Source organism: Cydia pomonella, chromosome 2 (assembly GCF_033807575.1).
Source record: "Cydia pomonella isolate Wapato2018A chromosome 2, ilCydPomo1, whole genome shotgun sequence".
Classification (NCBI taxonomy): Eukaryota; Metazoa; Arthropoda; class Insecta; order Lepidoptera; family Tortricidae; genus Cydia; species Cydia pomonella.
Genome location: NC_084704.1, coordinates 7,840,903 through 7,860,647, shown reverse-complemented (window position 1 = coordinate 7,860,647; position 19,745 = coordinate 7,840,903). Strand labels below are relative to the sequence as shown.

At 35.9% G+C, this 19,745-nt stretch overlaps 1 protein-coding gene across 1 annotated transcript in view; it reads right to left on the bottom strand.

Annotated features, from left to right (window-relative positions):
• Positions 1-19,342, bottom strand: part of LOC133532808 (atrial natriuretic peptide receptor 2-like) — a 65,877-nt gene extending 46,535 nt beyond the window's left edge. Inside the window, exon 1 of the mRNA XM_061871660.1 lies at positions 19,009-19,342. The gene's annotated coding sequence lies outside the window, so the exon portion shown is untranslated. The remainder of the gene's footprint in view (positions 1-19,008) is intronic.
• Positions 19,343-19,745: the final 403 nt, after the last annotated feature.

Below are 19,745 nucleotides of genomic sequence, written 5' to 3'. Positions count from 1 at the left end.
TCTAATAACCTATTTTCTTTACAAGTACCTATGCCACAAGTGTAATAAACAATTTAATCCATTAAATTCACAAGTTTGAAATTTTATTATCTGAAACAATTCGTTAAAATGTACCAGCTTAACTACTTAGGAAATACTTATTTACACATATACATGCCTGTACAGTTCATTTGTGTTTTCAAAGCTGAGAAGTGCCTTGGGATTCAGCACAGCCAATTAAAAGTTTTATGCAGCCGAGGCCACGGAGATAAAGACGAAGTTGCGACTTCGTTCCAAACAACTCGGATCAGCAAGTAGTCGATTGCACTTACAAAACAGTCAGTATTAAGTTAGTACAGAGCTCTGCAATTGCAACCTGTGTACAAGTGACAATAACTTAATAAATCGAAATTTTGAAACTTCTAAATATTGGTAAAATAATGTCCATGTCCGTGTGAAGCGGGAGGGATATAGCTTATTAAGAAAGAAAACGATCAGATCTCCAATATCTCCATACAACATCCTCCTTGGATATTAACAATGTGAAAACATTAAAAGGGGGAGAATAGCTGTGTTTCAAATGAACACAGCTATTCCCGCTCATTTATATTTTTTCGATTTTTAAATTATAATAAGAGTTAGGATCGTAAAAGCATTCCATACAAATTTTTAAAAGCTCCTTACTCTTATAATAATTTAAAAATCGAAAAAAATACGAATGAGCAGTCATAATATTTGCAATAATTTTCATATCCAGAGTGGAAAATATGGACTACATTTGTATGGAAAGGTGGTTTCGGGGCGGTCTTAAGGCTCGCACATTGTCCTACTCAAGCGATGAAAATCGAATAAATTTTATATTATAAATTATATTATTTTACTGTTGAACTTTTACTCTTAGAACCCATATACACCTAGGATGCGTGATATTGTATTCTTAATCAGGCTCTAAGCATTCCCAAGGCGTCAATAAACTGGTTTAGGATCATTGATGTACGTAATAGGGGTAGATGAGGTACCAGGCGCTCGATCGTGAGCCACAAAATATAGGTTCCGGGACCTATATTGAATTAGTCGTACGGGTGACGCTGAAGTGTCAACATTGTCATCAAATTCGATAAAATATTGCCAAAGAATGCCGTGTTGCGCCTTTTTCCAGTGCTTCAATAGCTCCAAGCACAAAAACAAAGCTCACGGTATCACTTTTCATTCGTAAGTACTGTTATAACATTTGAAAACATATTTTTTTCTAAATAATATTTAAAATTTCCTTGTTATTGAGTGAGCGCGACAGCTAAATAATGCATTACCCATGTGAGAAACACGTTTATCCGACTGTCAAGTAAGCATGCATTGTAGAGTCAGCAAATTTTTTTAAATATGCAACTTTTTAATCATGTGCTCCTATTCCTTGAAACTATAGAATGTAACCGGTTTTTATTTTAATATACGAATAACCGGTTGTTAACCAAAAATCCAGTTTTTCTGATAGTATTTTTAAAACAATATCTTGCATTAACTTGAAACCCAAATATCGGGAATAGTCCATCAAAAATTACTAAATAGTACACAAGTACTATTTAGTAATTTTTGATGGACTATTGTACAAACAACAATAGGAAAACTATGGACAACATTTTTAACCAGAGCTTGGATTTACAATTTTAATATGCGAGTTATAATGTAGTTTTAAGATGTATTTATGTATGTTGAAAACTGTGTACAAAATATTTAGAACAGATATTAAATCAATCAAATTTAACTTATTTATTTACTTCCTTTTATCATAAACAAAAGAAATAAATAATAATCATCTCTATTTGTCAAGTAAAATGTTTGACGACTGGTCTGGCCTAGAGGGCAGTGACCCTGCCTATGAAGCCGATGGTCCCGTCCCGGGTTCAAAGTTCTGATGATGGAATCCATGAAGAATTGAGGGAACACCTAAAATCTTATAGGTATAGTTTCTATTTTTCTCCGTGAGCTTCTACGGATTATCGTCTTATCTATTGTTTAAAAACCGCAAAGGCGCGTGCCACTATGAAAAAATGGTCAGGCCGCATAGGTAGCGTTTATTGAATTACTACTCTATTGAGCACGGAATAAGATTCATTATGAACTAATACAGAATTCTAACAGAATAGCTGTCTGATCTCTATTGGTGCGTCTAAGGTAGGCGACTAAACGCTCTCAAACCAGCTTAAATTGTGACACTGCGATCTGAAACAAAGATACGTATTCGAAGACCTTGCTTGCACTGGTAATGCGAGCGCACGGCTTGCTAGCGCCAAGGAAGCAATGTTATGTTTCTCGAAGTGCAGGTAAAAAACAGGGCTGCAGCAGTGGAAATGCCTAGCGTTGAATTGTGAAAATTAAAAATGATGTTCGGTTTCGTTTTTGATACAATTTTTTTCTCTCCATACATTATAATTTTCCTTTTTATACCGCCCTCTACGAATATTTTTTTTTAATTGTATAGATAAACTATCGGTTTTAAATATAAAATACATACGGTTTTACATATTTTATTTAGTGTGTAATAAAAATAATTGTTTTCCATAAAATAAATAAAGTGCCTATTTATTTTAATTTCGTATATATTCTATAAATATTTGTTTCCTGACGCTACCTAATAAAGACCGACGTTGAAGTCGCTTATTCCCATGACTTACAACTTGTCCAACATAAGTGAATCCGTATACGTATCGTAGCTATGAATAAACAAGGTTCACACTTTTATATTGGTTCTCTTGAGTCGTGCGCTCGGTGAACGATTGGAATACACTCGCGTGCAAAAGTATTGCATCACTTTGCATTTTTTCAACTGCACCCAATATCTTTGTAATTCTAGAGCCGATTCTAAAAATTTTGGTATCAATTGAAAGCTTATAATCTAACGCATTAGAAAATTGGAAAATTGAATGAAATTTCAAATCTGAAGACTGAAAAAAAATTAGAAACTGAAAGTAGCGACATAATGGTCGAGAAAAAAATTTAGGAAAGTTAAGAATAAAAGTCATTTATTTAATACAAAATAAATTATTATTATTAAATTAATACCTGGTGTTGCCACCCCCAGCCCTCCTCACACAAATCAAGCGGTTTTTCATAGACCTAATTAATTTTCTAATGAAATCTTGTGGAATAGCGTCCCACTCCTCCAGCAAGGCTCCCTTCAGCTCCTCAACATTGGCCGGGGCAGGATTCCGCTTCCGAATCCTCCTTTTCAGGTAGTCCCACACGTGTTCAATGGGGTTAAGATCCGGGCTCATCGCTGGCCAGGCCATGGTGTCGATGCCCACTTCGAGAAGGTAGGCTGTGGTGGCCCTAGCGGTATGACACGGGGCATTATCCTGCATTAGGATGAACCCCTCATCAAAAATACCGGCATAAGGAACAACATGTTCCTCCAGGATGTCAGTAATGTATTTTGCAGCGGTCAATCCACCGCCACGGCCCCCGCCAGGCACGAAAACCAGCTCTGTTCGCGCGTCGTAGGAAACGCCGCCCCAGAACATCACGGATCCACCGCCATAGGCGACCCTTTCGGAGAAGCAACATTGGGCGAACCGTTCTTCTGGCCTTCTGTAGACTCTTCCTCTTCGGTCACATCCATTCAAACATATTCTGCACTCGTCCGAGAAGAGAACTGGGGTCCATTGCTCAATGGTCCAGTCCATATGATTTTCTGCAAACTCTCTTCGGGCTGTACGGTGTCGCGCCAGCAATCTGGGCCCCGTTGCAGGCCCCCTGGGTGTCAAGTTCGCTTTCTTGAGTCTTCTTCTTATTGTCCACTCACTGGCAGCCACTCCTCGTATCTCACGCAGACGCTGCTGGATGGCAACGCTTGTCAGGTGTCGATCTCGGAGAGATGTTGTGACAATGAAGCGGTCGTCCCTCTCTGATGTACACTTTTTGCGGCCGCTTCTTGGTCTTGAAGTAAAGGATCCAGTCCGTTGGAACCTCTGGTAAACTCTGCAAACTGTAGATTGACTTAAATTCAGCGTGGCAGCTACTGAACGTTGGCTACACCCCTCTTGCAGGAGCTGGACGACTTGGCGGACTTCAGCTTCAGTGGTTTCCATTTTTCACAGGTCTTCTTCACGGGAAAATATGCGGAGATGTGTACCGGTCAACTTTTGATAAGCGACTGATAACAACCCCTCCCCTACCCCCCGTTTTATAGGGGTCAAGGGTAGCGCAACTCGTGCGCGTGATAACGCGAAACCGCTCACAAATCGGGAAAATGCCGATAATTTGAAAAATACTGGGCCGTTTTCCATGTTTTTTAACTTTTCGTAAAGCTAAAACTTCAAGGAACATGATCCCATTAAAATAATTAATCGAAAATAACCGGTTTACAAAATTATTGGGTGCAGTTGAAAAAATGCAAAGTGATGCAATACTTTTGCACGCGAGTGTATATAAATACCAGGAGTAACTACGAATTACCAGTGATTACAATATTGGCTCTTGTCAAGCGTACCTGTATTTTCCGAAAAACCATCAGAAGTGAAACCCTGAAACCTCGAGATCCCTATCAACTGAGATCATATCGTTATACTGGTTTTCTCGAGGCGACACGTTAGTTGAACATAGTGAATAGTCGACCAGGGTTTCAGAAGTAAAAAACGCGGGTCAATTTCATGCTTTAAAAATATGATAGTCAATAATTTGATATTAATCTCAGTGTAACTCGCTCGCTCAGATATTTGCTTGAGAGAGACGGTCTAAGATTAGGTAATATCAAATCATTGATATTTTTTTAAAAATCGAAATGACTTAATACCACTTTAAGACGACAATGTAAGAAGTATGTACGTCTCGCCTACACATTTGTATAATGTTATTAGTTTTTCTCTGTTGCACCACGAGGAATACGCAAAATATAGGGGTCTCGCTTGCGCAGCACTGTTAACTATATTTGGTTATCCTTGTTGCTCGTTGTGCACATGTACATTATAATGGTGTGTAGTATTTGCAAATGTATGGGTGCTGGACCAGATTTTAGTTTTGTCAACTATTAACGTCACATATCTACCCCTTTTACTTATATCAATGTTTAGGATGATGGCTATAGAAAATATTGGCCCTACATGATTCACGTTATGCCTAACAAAATGTTTACGGGTGTCTGGAGAAAACAAGTTTTATATAGGTATTCTGATATTGAAATAACTAAATCAAATCTGTGGAGATAGCATAAAAGAAGTTCAATATACTCAGTTACCGTAATTGTACATGTGTTTGGCATATTGATGAAAATGCTTAAATGTGAAAATGGTTTTATGTGTATTTCAATAATGTTTTTTATTTTGCAATATTTTATGTAAATGATTTTCGTACATTAGGTATTAATTTACTATGCCATTGACTCAATTTAAATGTTGGCTTTTCAATTATTTTATGTTTTAATGCATATCACGTTCTCATAAAAGTAAAGTCCGTTGGTAGCAAAGAATATAATACTTACTAGGAGAAGAACGATAACTCCATACAAAAACATGTCCCTTTCAAAAGTTCGTTTAAACTACTAGCGCTATCGTGGTATACCATTGGAACTAAAATTGACAACCGGCTTAGCCTGACGGGTATTGGTAGTAATTCAATGAATAAACAAATTCAGAATCTACTAAAGCGGTGGATTTCACTGAAGTATCATCAGCAGCCGCTCAGAATGGCGGCGGCTGGGGGAGGTCTTTACTCGCGAAGAGGTCCACTAATCGTAATGCTAGTTAGTAGTTAAATTAAGTTAATAATAAAAAAAATTAAGTACGTAAGCTAGAGAAATATATTTATTAATCATTGTTATTAGAGTGGAATTAAAGGCTTTTTTATTTTTATTTTTATTTATTTTATTATCATCAGCAGCCGTTGCTCCGCGTTTAGCACATTTTCTATGTGCATTGCCGTAGACCATTGTACTAGGTTCAGAATTGAAGTTACCGATACGGTGTCTTATTTTTTGTACAAATAACTTTTGCGCGTTGATGTTTAACGACTGCAGTTAGACAGGATCATTGACATAGTTTTATTATTATTATTGAGCGTAAACGTACCTCAAAACCCCATAGATTTTATGAACATATTAAACAAAGACTGTTGGGAACAATTATTAATTACAAAACGTGACTTATTCGCATTCAATAAAGTATCAAGTTAATTAAATACCGTTTCATAATTAATAATGTGTAAAAGTCGTGAAAGTTTGGGAGCAATGTTGCAGTATCTAAATATTTTTATTTGAATTACTGGCAACTCTTTGTTGGATGCCAAACTACACAAGCTTTTGGCGCACACATGTTCCTATTTTTTCCAAGAAAATCAGTAGGCTTTGGTTGGTAGTGAAGGCTTACATAATTCAATAATACCCACATTAAATTACGAGTAACACAACATGAATCATCTTCAAGGTCGTTCAAAGGCGGAGCATTCAATAAATATAATGCCTCGACTACTTCACGGCCTCGCGTGATATGGCGGCCACCATGAATAACGAGGTGCTCACAAACATGGCAAGAACAGCCCTTCACGATGTGACGGCACGCCATCCGAATACGTAATAAAGGAATTAGCCCAGACACCTGGCGATATGACTTGTGATATTCATCATGTCAGAGTATTTGACGCGAGCGAAATTGAAAAATGTGTTCAGCGAGGGTTTCCGCTAAATATATTTGCTACAAAGATTTGTTAAAGGAAAGGAGATATTATTATTTAATATAAAATAATTAACACGTTACCTACTGTGTAAAAAAATAAAGCAGTCTTTATGAAATTATATCCGATTAGCTGGTACTACCCATTCGATTCGAACAGTGCGAAAGTAGTCACAGCGGTACAATACCATTCGTCAGTGTCAAAAGTGTAATTTTTTGGTTGAAGAAATATCACTTTGACACTGACAGATCTTTATCGTACCGCTATGTTTTCTTATAAGGATTGTTCGAATCGGGCCAAATATTTAGTTTCTTCAGAGTATTGGTACCTTAAAAGACAGTTCCTTTATAAATTAAGCAGCATTGTTAGTGAATGCAATATCTTTCGCTAAACTTCATTGATTGCATGCAAGCTATAAAAAGATATTATTTTTTAGGCTTGATCCAAAGCAATTGTAACGGACAATTAATAAGCACTCAGTTGTTTCGTCGATCCAATTTAACAAGAACGTTTCCAAAATAGCCAATATTGAGACAACGTTAAATAAAACATTAAACACAAAGACAAATTCAGGGGCCTTTTTACAGAATAGGCGGTCGGGGACGGAAAACAAATGAAAAACCCAATTAAGTATCCTCGCTCCCAGAATTTTAAGAGAAAATGCTAAAGTTTAAAGTCAGTTAACAGCTTTTAGCGTAAACGCTTTCTTTCTGTGCTTATGTTAATCATGAAACGTGAACGGTAGCTTTGCTTTCAGTGTTAATTTACACAATTGTCTAGGAACACTCCTAGTACTGCCCTGCTGCTACAAACCAGAAGAAACAAAGTACACAAAAGATCCTGCGCTTCGTCTGGTCTGTACAGTTAGGATATATTAAATTACTTACTGTTAGATGTTTGGGTTTAAATAAGAAGCTTATTGATTGCTAGACGGTTTGAATCTTATCTTTTTTTTTGTTACTGCTTCTATTTATTATTTACGATAGTGCTTCCGAACTGCCGAATTGGGGACCCACCTCTTGCCCGTCTAAAATAGGGAGCATGAAACATTATTATTAGTACCAGCTGTTAACCCGATTGGTCGGCAAGTCGTCTTATGTTTCAGTGTCCACTTAAATTTCACCCACCCACCAATGGTTCGCGAACAAAGACAAATTCCAAAAAATTCTACCTAAAATAATAGTAATTTCGTCACGCAAATTCGAATTATTGTCTAACCTCTTTACAAATAAGAAATTGCCTACACTTTAAAGCGCACCCTAAATATTTTGATTTACCTCGCACGTAAACGGTTGTTTAAATGTATGTATATTAGCGTTATGTGTGCATTTTATTTAAAAAATACATTTTAACACATAAGTAACGAATCCTTTGTGACAATCTCTTTAAAAATCCTTTTACAAACCTCCATTTTCTTAACATTTTTTGTACCGAACAAATGTAACTGCGTTCTGCTGTAAATGATAGTCATTTGTTTCTTTTGACCTCGAAATCCCTCCGGAATAGTTGGTAAATTATTTGGCCACATGAGCAGATTCGTGTGAATGTACACTTGAATCTAGTGTTATTACACTGAATTAATTAACTATTGAAATTATTTCATGTGAATTCATAAATAATGAAACCAATAATGAAATCACACGAGCCTTATTGCCCTTACTGCCCTTACTGTGGAACGTATCTGTGAAACTTAGTGAATACTTATTTATTTATAGGTACTATATGTACGGCCAGAGCACAATCCCAATGGATGGTCCATTGGGATTGTGCTCTGACTGTACATATAGTAACTCACACTAATAATCTCCGAATACTCATGGATGCCTCATTTTGGATGATTACCCTGAATTCCTCGTTTATCACTAGCCTATGTCTGCGACTTCTTTTGCATAGAAAGATAATTCTCGCGATAAAAACTATCCTGTATCCTTTCCCAGGACTTAAGCTATCTCCATACAAAGTTTGATCTAAATCACGTATCGTCGGTAACAGACAGAGTTATATTCGCGTTTGTAATATTAGTAGGGATTATAGTAGAAAAGTTGTATGTAGTGGCCTAGCGGTGAAACGTGCCACTTCCAAATCCGCATCTCGCAGGTTTGAACCCCGGCTGGTACCAATGAGTTTCATACGTGAGGAAACTGCATACATCTGCGATGAAATTCAAAAGTGTATGTGAAGTCGCCACCCGCTTTGGGCAGAGTGGGGACTGACACCGCCTATGCCCAGCAATAGGACATTTATAGGCTGCACTATTACTTACCAAGTATACTGTTGATGCTCCCGAGCGTGACAAAGCAACTACGTAGCTGTTGAACTGGGAGCTGGGTTATAACCGCGAAAATCGCGACCTTGAAGATCGCTGACGCTGATTCGTGCATGCATAGGTAAGGTGCAGTAGCTTCAGAAAACGGATTGAAATAAAATCGTAGCGTTTTTTAGGATCGTAGTACGGCTGCCATAAATTTAATTAACAATGTTGAGGCCTGAGTAAAGACTTTCGCTTGATAGAAAAAAAGCGGCCAAGTGCGAGTCAAGAGTGGACTCGCCCATGAAGGGTTCCGTACCATTTATGACGTATTAAAAAACTACTTACCCCCAAAAATTGGTTTGAATGAGATCTAGTTCGTTCAAACCAATTTTTGGTGGATGTTTGCATAGTAATGTACATCATATATTTTTTTTAGTTTTATCATTCTCTTATTTTAGAAGTTACAAGGGGGTCACACATTTTACCACTTTGGAAGTGTCTCTCGCGCAAACTATTCAGTTTAGAAAAAAATGATATTATAAACCTCAATATCATTTTCGAAGACCTATCCCTATGACCTATCTATCTACCCCAGACGTATGGGTTTGATGAAAAAAAAATTTTTGAGTGTCAGTTCTAAGTATGGGGAACCCCCAAAATTTATTGTTTTTTTTTTCTATTTTTGTGTAAAAATCTTAATGCGGTTCACAGAATACATATACTTACCAAATTTCAACAGTATAGTTCTTAAAGTGGCTGTGATATACGGACGGATAGACAGACAGACATGACGAACTTTACCCAGATTCTAGCATACAAAAAACTTTGAACTTTAAAGATTATAAATAATAAATCTTGCATAAAAGCTAAACAAATGGGAATAATTTCTTAAAATGAGCAATATTATGCTTGAAAAAACTCAGCAATTTTTTATTATTATTATTATTTTAAAACATAAAAAAAATCATGATATCCGCGCTCCCAGGCACGCACGTCCTTCTCGATCATGCTTACGCTCTGTGAGAGTGAGAAAACACGAACTTTCTGCCCCGTAAGTGAAAGTCATGGGTAGATAAACCCTGACCATCGTCTATGTCTTATCGAAACCTGTACAAAACCGTAAGGAATTGTTAAATCTGAATCGGGTTCTGGGTCCGTTATGGGTGGCATTTGGTTTACACGCCGTCGTCCGACGTCAGCTACGTAACTGCAACGACGGATTCTAAAGCAAGCTAAGTTGTCCCATGACTAGGTAGTTGTGATTTAAGCTTGCATCCCGGCACCCTAGGACACTATTGACGACCGGTCTGGCCTAGTGGGTAGTGACCCTGCCTATAAAGCCGATGGTCCCGGATTCAAATTCTGGTAAGGGCATTTAGTTGTGTCATGAGAACGGATATTTGTAACAGTTTTGAATGGTATACGGTTATTTCCACTAGACTTAAATCCAACGAGATATCAACCGTGATTACCACACCGGGATTAACAATATAAAAGGTAATCCCGGTTCATATCCCGGTCGATTTAACTCACGGATAGTTCTTGAGTCATGGCTGTTTTCTATGTATTTGAGTATTTATATATTATATATATCATTGTCTAATTACCTGCAATACAAGCCTTATTGAGCTTACTGTAGGATTTAGTCAATTTGTGTAATAATGTCCTATAATATTTATTTTATTTATTTATTACTGAAAAGTAGATAACGAACAACACTTTTTGCGTAGAGATGGCTCATAATTCTGAGTTCAAGTAAGTTTAAGCCAACATATAGGTACATACAGGCTTGTAGGTAGTGAGTGATCCATACTATTTATTTATTTACACATATAGGTATACATATAGGTGTACATATAGGTACTATTTATAAATATTTATATATTATATATATCGTTGTCTAAGTACCCTCAACACAAGCCTTATTGAGTTTACTGTGGGACTTAGTCAATTTGTGTACTAATGCCGTATAATATTAAATATATTATTTATTTATTTATATGATTTTTATGCGAACTTTTTTAAAGAGTAGAAATTTAGATAGGCTACTTGACGCAAAAGTGTTTAAGCAGTTAATTATGAATTATGGAACACATTTTAAGAAATCAGTTTGCCAAAGTAAGGTATCTAGCTTAAATAAATACAACCTTAATTGTTTTAACATGGCGACCATACACGACATTAACATAAAGAAATATTCTTATAATACGATATCCCTCCCACGATTCCTCGGATTTGGTTGAGTTCAAACAATTTGGCGAACGGATGGGATAGAGCTCTTCCTCATTGACCTATTGAATAAAATTCCCGGATTCCGGTTTAATGAGCAACTTATCAGCGAACGGCCAATTCCGGGAACAGCGGCAAATTGGACGGCTTCGAGCCGTCATTTACCGTCTCTAGTTTAATATTTCTGTTCAATTTACCTCGGGCTTGTTGTAAATATCTAAATGCAGGAAGACAATTAAAAAGCCTCGGTTTGCGTTTTACTTCAATTAAAAACATTTAATTTGTGTGCATCTTTTGATGATCAAACGAACTTCTTGAAGTGAAGTTCGATCGATATTATATGAGTCACTTCATTTGAAGATATAATTTTATATTAACCATGTAGTTTCCCTATTGTACAGATAGCATCGCACACATTTAAGAGTAACTATTTTGATTAAAACTGTGAAAACCAATTTCCGCCCACTTCCGCTTACTGGTTACCTGCGTGCGGCGACCGCTGCGCTCTTCATTATTTTTAGAGAAGGCAGGAACCAAAACTTATATCAGGGCTCTAGGGTGGGTGGGACCTTATATTATATCTTCAAATGAAGTGACTCATATAATATCGATCGAACTTCACTTCAAGAAGTTCGTTTGATCATCAATTATATTTCGTCACTTCATTTTTCAGATATAATTTTATATTAACCATGTAGATGTTTAGAGATATAAGTTTTGGTTGAAATAAGCCGAAAGCTTTGGCTGTCTGAGTATCTGGTTTAAGTTAAGACGTTCCTCCTAACTAGCACATGGACGCCGGGACCTCTCAAAGAGAGAAAAAAAAAACTTCCCAATTTATATGCCATGCCAATGACCGCAGGATTTTATTTTATTTACTGTACGTTACGTATACACCGTACTAACATTAGAAATATATTATTAAAAAACATCATAGTGAGACACTAAAAACATATATCTATCTTAGTCCGAAGTAAAATAAGTCATTCGGGTGAAAATTATTTGTTAATGTTAACCATGGTGATAAACCGAAATATTTAGTATTTTTATTTATTTTTTATTTATCTGAACTACTGTATTTGCAGTTAGGCCGTTACTCATATAAAGTATCCTTGGTATGAGATATTCATATTATAGTTTAATGTTTCAAATTATTAGATTATAAGTTAATCGCCATATATATATGGCTAGAATTTATTTATTTTCAGGTGCTAAAGATTTATTTTGATCAGAATTTATTTATTTTCAATTTCTAGAGATTTATTTTCATCAGTTGTATTAAGTTAGTGTCCCAAATATACCATATTTTGAAGTTTTGAGTTATATTATTTAAAATCGTATTTCAGTCGTTTAACTTTAACCAATTCTATAATAAAAGAAAACGATCTGATGATCCTATTTATGAAAACACATGATACTATTTTAATTGACTGCTAAAGAAATCCAGAAGTATGGTAAATGAAACTGAACCAAAATTAAATCAATGCTTTAGCGAACAACTGTGTAATGGGTTGTGTTTTAAGCCATCGTAATCGTAATTGAAGTTATTATCACTGTATCGAACGCAGAGTAGCCCACCTGCGTAGACTGCAGACCAAGTTCAGGACATAATATGTGTACACAAGTATACTGTGGCAATTGAGTTATGAAGCCTTGTTTAAAAGCATAAAGAAAGTTTAGGTATGTAGGTTCAAAATAAAAAGTACATATTAGGTATGTACACATGATACATATATATATGTATATATAATACACCTTTTAGGATATCAAAACAAAGCCTAATAATCCCGTTTCAATTTGTTGTTCACAATGAAACATAATTCACTAAGATTCTATACACTTTGTGGTCTACTTTACATTCAGTTTAATTCGATTTCAAAAAGTAGAATTAATTCATAAAACGTCCATTTATGAATGTATGAAAGTTCACTAGCGGTCCTTGCCCGCGATACGGAATTAAAGAAGACAGGCGGTACTACTATTGATATCAACTTCAGACTCGTCTAAGAGTAATAATAACTAAAATAAGACGTAATTTATGTCAACGATACAACCCAGCGTTACCTCCAGACAGGGTAGGATACGTTGTATTCATTGAGCAGATGGCGACAATGAGAAAATTCAGTTATTAGGCTCATGCACACGCATGTCGGCTTACAGCAGCTCCTGCTGAACGAATAGTGACACAACGAGTCTTTGTAGATACAAAGACTCACGCGGCCTAGCGCGTTTTAAGATTCTTAATTTAAAAATAATAGTTTTTTATTTTATTTTCTCCAAAACGTGTCTAACGTCATTAAAATGCATTAAAATCTCTGATCTATTCAAGAAGAAATATATTTTGGCTTTTATCAAATGCAAAAATCCGTTCTTGAAATATAAGAAATATATGAACGTGCATAAATCCATATGCTTTCGGTTAAGATATGAAAAAATAAATTTATAAGGCTACTATAACTACTACTCAACTTTCGAAGTTATTTCTTATATAACATTATAATTTACCCAAATTGAAATGTTTATTATTGCGCTCATATTGCATATAATAAATAGGGCAAGGGCCAAGGCCCATTAATGACATCGGAATATATTTATAAATTAATTTTATATACCTAATGTATATTCGAGCTACTCGTATTACGGTGCTAAGTTAATAATAACCAGTTAAACCTGAGTAGGTAAAGTCAGCGTACAACATACATGATCAGTAATTAGCTTAATAAACATATGTACATGACTCCATGTGACAAGTCTTTTCATTCGAATAAAGATAAATAAGATGACCTTTTTTCTTTTATTAAATATTAATGACAGCATGACACGATTGACCATATTTGCACAAATATCGGTGCTGTAGCTGCTATTCTCTCAGCGCAAACTAAACTAGCACAGCAATCAACCACGATAACAATCCATAGTTTTTCACGTATTAAGCATCAAATCTCAAATGCCCTCTATTTTTATTTTATCCAAATATTCGCTCTGTCGGTAACGAAAGACATAGACGTAATGTTGTATATTTTTATAATGTATAAAAAATACACTTATAGAATAACTGGCATAATAAAATAAAAAAATGTATTGCTACTGTGGTTGTGTTGCGAGTTTAGAAAACAAATATTATATTTAGTGATTCGGTCTTAATTTTATGAATGACTATATTAATTATACAGTAGTATAATTAGATTACAGATACTAAATGTATATGTACATATATTTCAAACTTAGCAAAAACATATTGCATAACCGTTTTGAGTGTTTTAAGTCTAGTGAACGTATTGCATAGTACCATCGCAATGGCTGAAAGAGTACCGCGACAGACACATGAGAGTTGAACCATACATTTATTTATTTATTTTATACGATTTCTGTTACCTAATTAATTATTTAGTTATTTAAGTAGTAATCTGAGGGGTAATCCTTTAAAGGATAATCAGAGGGTAATCGTCTTGTTGTTTTAATACAATTAAATAAATATATGAATAGGTATTTACCTAGTTACCGATTATTTACAACCATAAAAATAAACACGTAATGTCTGTGAGAGATGCGAACAAAATATCTTAATATGTGCAACTCGCCAAAATGAAGAGAAAACCATATTCTGATTAACTCAGATGGATGGTACTCTAGTGGTGCTTGACACTGAGCTCTTGCAAATTGTTCTAGTAAATTGTGATGAAAAAACTCGTCTTCCTCTAATTCAATTGAAGTAAGTGTACTTATTATAATTCAATGATTCAATTGAATTAATTATCCGGTATAACTTTAAGAAAAAATCTAATTTTCAAACAGATAATAAGTACTTACTGGCATCGCCAATAAGCGACCATGACAATTACTCATTTATATCAAGTTTTGTTATATCTTATTTTGAGAAATAAAGATTCTTAAAACTGATATTATAAATAGGTATATTTTGATATAAGTATTCATTTGGTTGACTCTTTTTTATGCGATTTAATATAGGAGTAAACCAAAGTTGCCCATAACATTATTGACGTACGTAGCCATATTTTTATAGTTCGTTTTACGAATGTTTCTGCATATCATAATGATTTAAAAATCGACACCAAAAAGTGTGCACTGTCAGGGCACCACTATACATATTAACAAGATATTTTATCAAGATTAAGTTTAGAAATTGCTTTCAAATCCATTACAGGTCTTTTATGACATATAAGAGTTTAAATATTGTACGTCAGAAAGAATATACTTTAAATAATACTGTGACGTGATGTAGGTACACGTAGCAATTCCCACTTTTAGAGACAAGTTATACCTACCCAATGTATTAATATTATATTTATGTGGGTAGTGTAGTATAAAAACAATGTACTATTGTGTTAAATACAACATTTGTGAGTCGCTTGTTGATTTACATTCAACCTATGGGCGGGGATTCATACTTCTTTTTTCATTTAATACCGTACTATGGGTTAGGTGTGAGTAAAATTTGGATATATTTTAAATGTTGGGCCGTCTAAAACCAAATAAAAAGAAAGCCTCCCTCGGCTTTATAACACAACATTATTCCCATTTTTAAGGCAATAAATTTCCCACAAAATATATGGGTATTATGAAAAATGCACCAATATGAATGTCTAGGCCCTTTGTTTCGTTGTGCGTTGTGCATTATCCGATCTTTTGGTTCACGACCAATCGCCGCGCCGGGCGAAATCGGTGTTCGAAATACGAACAGACTTTCCTTCGTGTTGGTTCACGACCAACCCCCAGGATGATTTTTTATGCCTTTGTTTCGTTGTGCGTTATCCGATCTTATACCTTCGTGTTGGTTCACGACCAACCCCCGGGCGAAATCGGTGTTCGAAATACGAACAGACTTTCCTTCGTGTTGGTTCACGACCAACCTCCAGGATGATTTTTTCCATCGTGTTAGTTCTCGACTAACCTCCAGGATGTATGTATGTCCTTCAAGTTGAAGGATTGCACAACGATTTTAAAAACAAATATATGTATATTGCACAACGAATTCAATGAAATCTCACAGCTAACACCATAGTAGGCAACGAAGATCGTTATAAAAAATGTGGTCTTGTGCCGAAGTGTTCGGCAACTAGACCGAGGTGTGGACGCTACCACGCACAAATAAAGAATGAAGAGCGCAGCGGTCGCCGCACGCAGGTAACCAGTAAGCGGAAGTGGGCGGAAATTGGTTTTCACAGTTTTAATCAAAATAGTTACTCTTAAATGTGTGCGATGCTATCTGTACAATAGGGAAACTACATGGTTAATATAAAATTATATCTGAAAAATGAAGTGACGAAATATAATCAACACATTGTGACAGACGTCAGCCTATTCTCTATTCAAAAATTATTTTAGTAGCTACCACGACTACCTTAGCATTGTCAAACTAACATATACGCTAACGTCTGCGTAACTTACTTTCTGTACATCTTGCTCGCACTAATATGCTATTACTAGTGAGATGCATAAAAATTAATACGTTCACTGACAGTCCGACGAGAGACGTAAATGGAGAGCCTCGTCATGGCACCACGTCTTTTTTTTTTTTTATAACGATAGGCAAGCGTTTGACCACGATCTCACCTGATGGTAAGTGATGATGCGGTCTACGGTGGAGCACGCTTACCTATGAGATACCTATTTACCCTAGCCTTGAAGAGACCCAGATTGTACTCATGCGGAAACACAGACTCGGGCAGGGCATTCCACTTGGCAGTTCGCATAAGAAATGTTGAAGCAAAACGCTTCGTGCGTATTTGTGGAATACCTACCATGAAGCGGTGCCGGAGAGGTGAAATGGGGACGGAGGAATAAGGTTGTGCAGTTCCTCGGCACACTCTCCGAAATGTATCCTGTAAAAGATCGTTAGGCTGGCAACCTTGCGACGATGCTCCAGACTTTGGAGTCGAGCATTCGTCAGATCGTCATCATTAATGATTCTCTTGGCTCTCCTCTCAACTGACTCGAGCGCCTGTAGCCGATGATTTTACTTTGACAAAACCACAATCCCGTCCACAGACGGCGAGTTGTCATAGGATTATAATGAAGACAAGTATCTTGTGTCGTTTAAACACATCAAAAGGCTTTCTAGTGTCGCAGCAAAATCTTCAGAGTGACTTACCGACTTTATGCATCACCACTCGTCAGTATAAGGCCATGATGCATGCTGCGGCACGACACGACTGAGGACGTTACGGCTATAGACGAGATGCGAGATGAGCCTCTTCAATATATGAAGATGTATACAAACTGAGCTGGCAATATGTGGCACAACTTTTATGCGACGTGGCTGTCCGACCATATACGTGAAATATCTTGTATGGGTATTATCTGTGCCACAGTAGGCAATTTCGAGAATGGCGTTATGCCCGTAAAAGTGTTAAGTTACGTTCACGCGAGCGAATATGTCAGTGTCAAACTGTTTGTAGCCGTACAGGGGGCCGGTTTTTGAATTTCGATCGTTCGATTTCGTCACTAAATAATCTGTGAAAAACGGCGAAATGCTATAAAAAAGAAACGAGCGATAGAAATTGAGAATATAGTGGTATTGACCACTCGTTTTCAATTCTAGCTGTAGAATTTAAGTAAATGCCTAGAAGTGGAGATAGCATGGAAGCCGCACGTAATCCAGCGCTCGAAATGCAGAAATTGGCCCCCTGTACCTTTAAATCTTTTTAATAAGCATTCCCGTATTAATAATTTATTAGGTTCTTCCAATCACGAGGTAAAAGTATATTTATTCAAAAACAAGTATTTTATCATATTTGTTTAATTTAGTAGGTCAATAATATAATAGTAGGTTTGGTAAATCTTAACTAGAATAACACAACAGGCATACTTACATACGAGAATATGATTTATACTCGTCTTTAATTAACATTTTGTTACAACAAACCTTTAAAAAAAATCCGGAGTAACGAGTGCTCGTGAGAGCCGCGAATAGGATATAAAACCGAATCATTTATGCGCGATAATCCATTTAAGCCGATGTATTAAAAACAATAAAAACGCAATTGTGGCACCTATAAATAAAAGCTAAATGTGTCGTGTGCGGCCTGCCGTTGTCGAGTCTGGGACAACACGTCACTCGTTAGAAAAACGTCATATGTATTGCTTAGTGTAAGGCGCTTACGACGTTGTTTCACTAATAACAAACATAGTACGTGTTTCTAACCCTGAAGAAGGGATTAGAGATCTCATTCAATATTTGTAAACCTGCTATGCTAGTGGGAAATAAACAGATACACGTAGAATCCACAGGAAGAGCGAAGAAATGTTATACAAGTATACACATAATAAACAAGTTTCAGGGTTTGTGGCGGATAATATTAAATTTTCTATGTTCTATTATGCGTGTACCTATTGTCTACACGTATGGTTGTTGATGTGATTAAAATAACACTTTCAAAGGTTAAATTATAGTAAAATAATAATAATCATCAATAATCGATTCCCCGCCTATCAAATTTTACTAAAAGTACACTTGTTCACATATGTAAAGTGTTTCAACGGATTTGGATAAATATTAAAACGTGTACTTACATATTAGCTCCACCCCAAGCATCATATTTATCATAATTTTTTAATTTTTCTGTATACACATTAAATAATTGAACTAAAATAATGTATGTGTCGTATAATAACTAAATTATACCTGTATATTTACGAGAACTTTCATAAATACTTCATAACAGGATATCGTCTTCAAAACTCACATTCATATAACATAAAGGGGCTCCGTTATCGTTTCAGACTTCCCTTCCATGACTTCATAAACTTCGTAATAAACAAATCATAAAAACGTTACGATATTACGAAAACTCTCAACATTTCAAACACGTGCGTAAGTATCGCCAGATTACAATAACGCAACTATTAACAAAACAACCTTTACTTACACTTAGATCCGATCCGTATAAACCACTTAACACTTCCACTTATCAACTCAGTCACTTGTAAGTAGACTTTTGTAACTGTTGCAAGTTTGAAGAAGTGCTACGGGCTACGCGCGTAGCGGTCTACGGTTGGCGCGGGACTGTAGCAGGCGCTACAGCTAAAGAGTTCGGAAGGCTGGCAACCCTGATCGATCATTAAGGGTGCGCTCTGTTTGTCAACGTGTTTTATTATAATGTATCCTGAAAGGTATTGCACGGATTTTTGGCGTAGTTGCGTATAAGAGGATTGGGTTTTTCTGTACATTTTTGGTAACTTCCGTATAGGCGCCTGTTTTTTGTATTTTTTTTTTATCGATCATAAGTCACCAAAGTTATGATACTATCAGTAAATAGCATAAGTTACAAATGTTAAGGGAAGGGTTAAAAAGGGACTAATCGTCAGGAAGAAATATTCTTGCCATACCACAGACAACAAAATTGAACTCATCTATTTAAATAGTCTATTTAGAGTAGTCTATTATATACATCCTTACAAACTAAAGCCAGGCCAATTTCGACCTAGGCGAGCCTTACCGAGAATAACATATTTAAACAGACGATTTTAAAGTATCTAAAAGGCATTTTTACAGAAAATTGCACCTGTAACTTTTTCCGAATTTAATTTTTTGGAGAATTTCGTTATCCAAATCACGTTTCACGTATAATTAATTATATGTACTTTGGGTTATACTAGACTATCA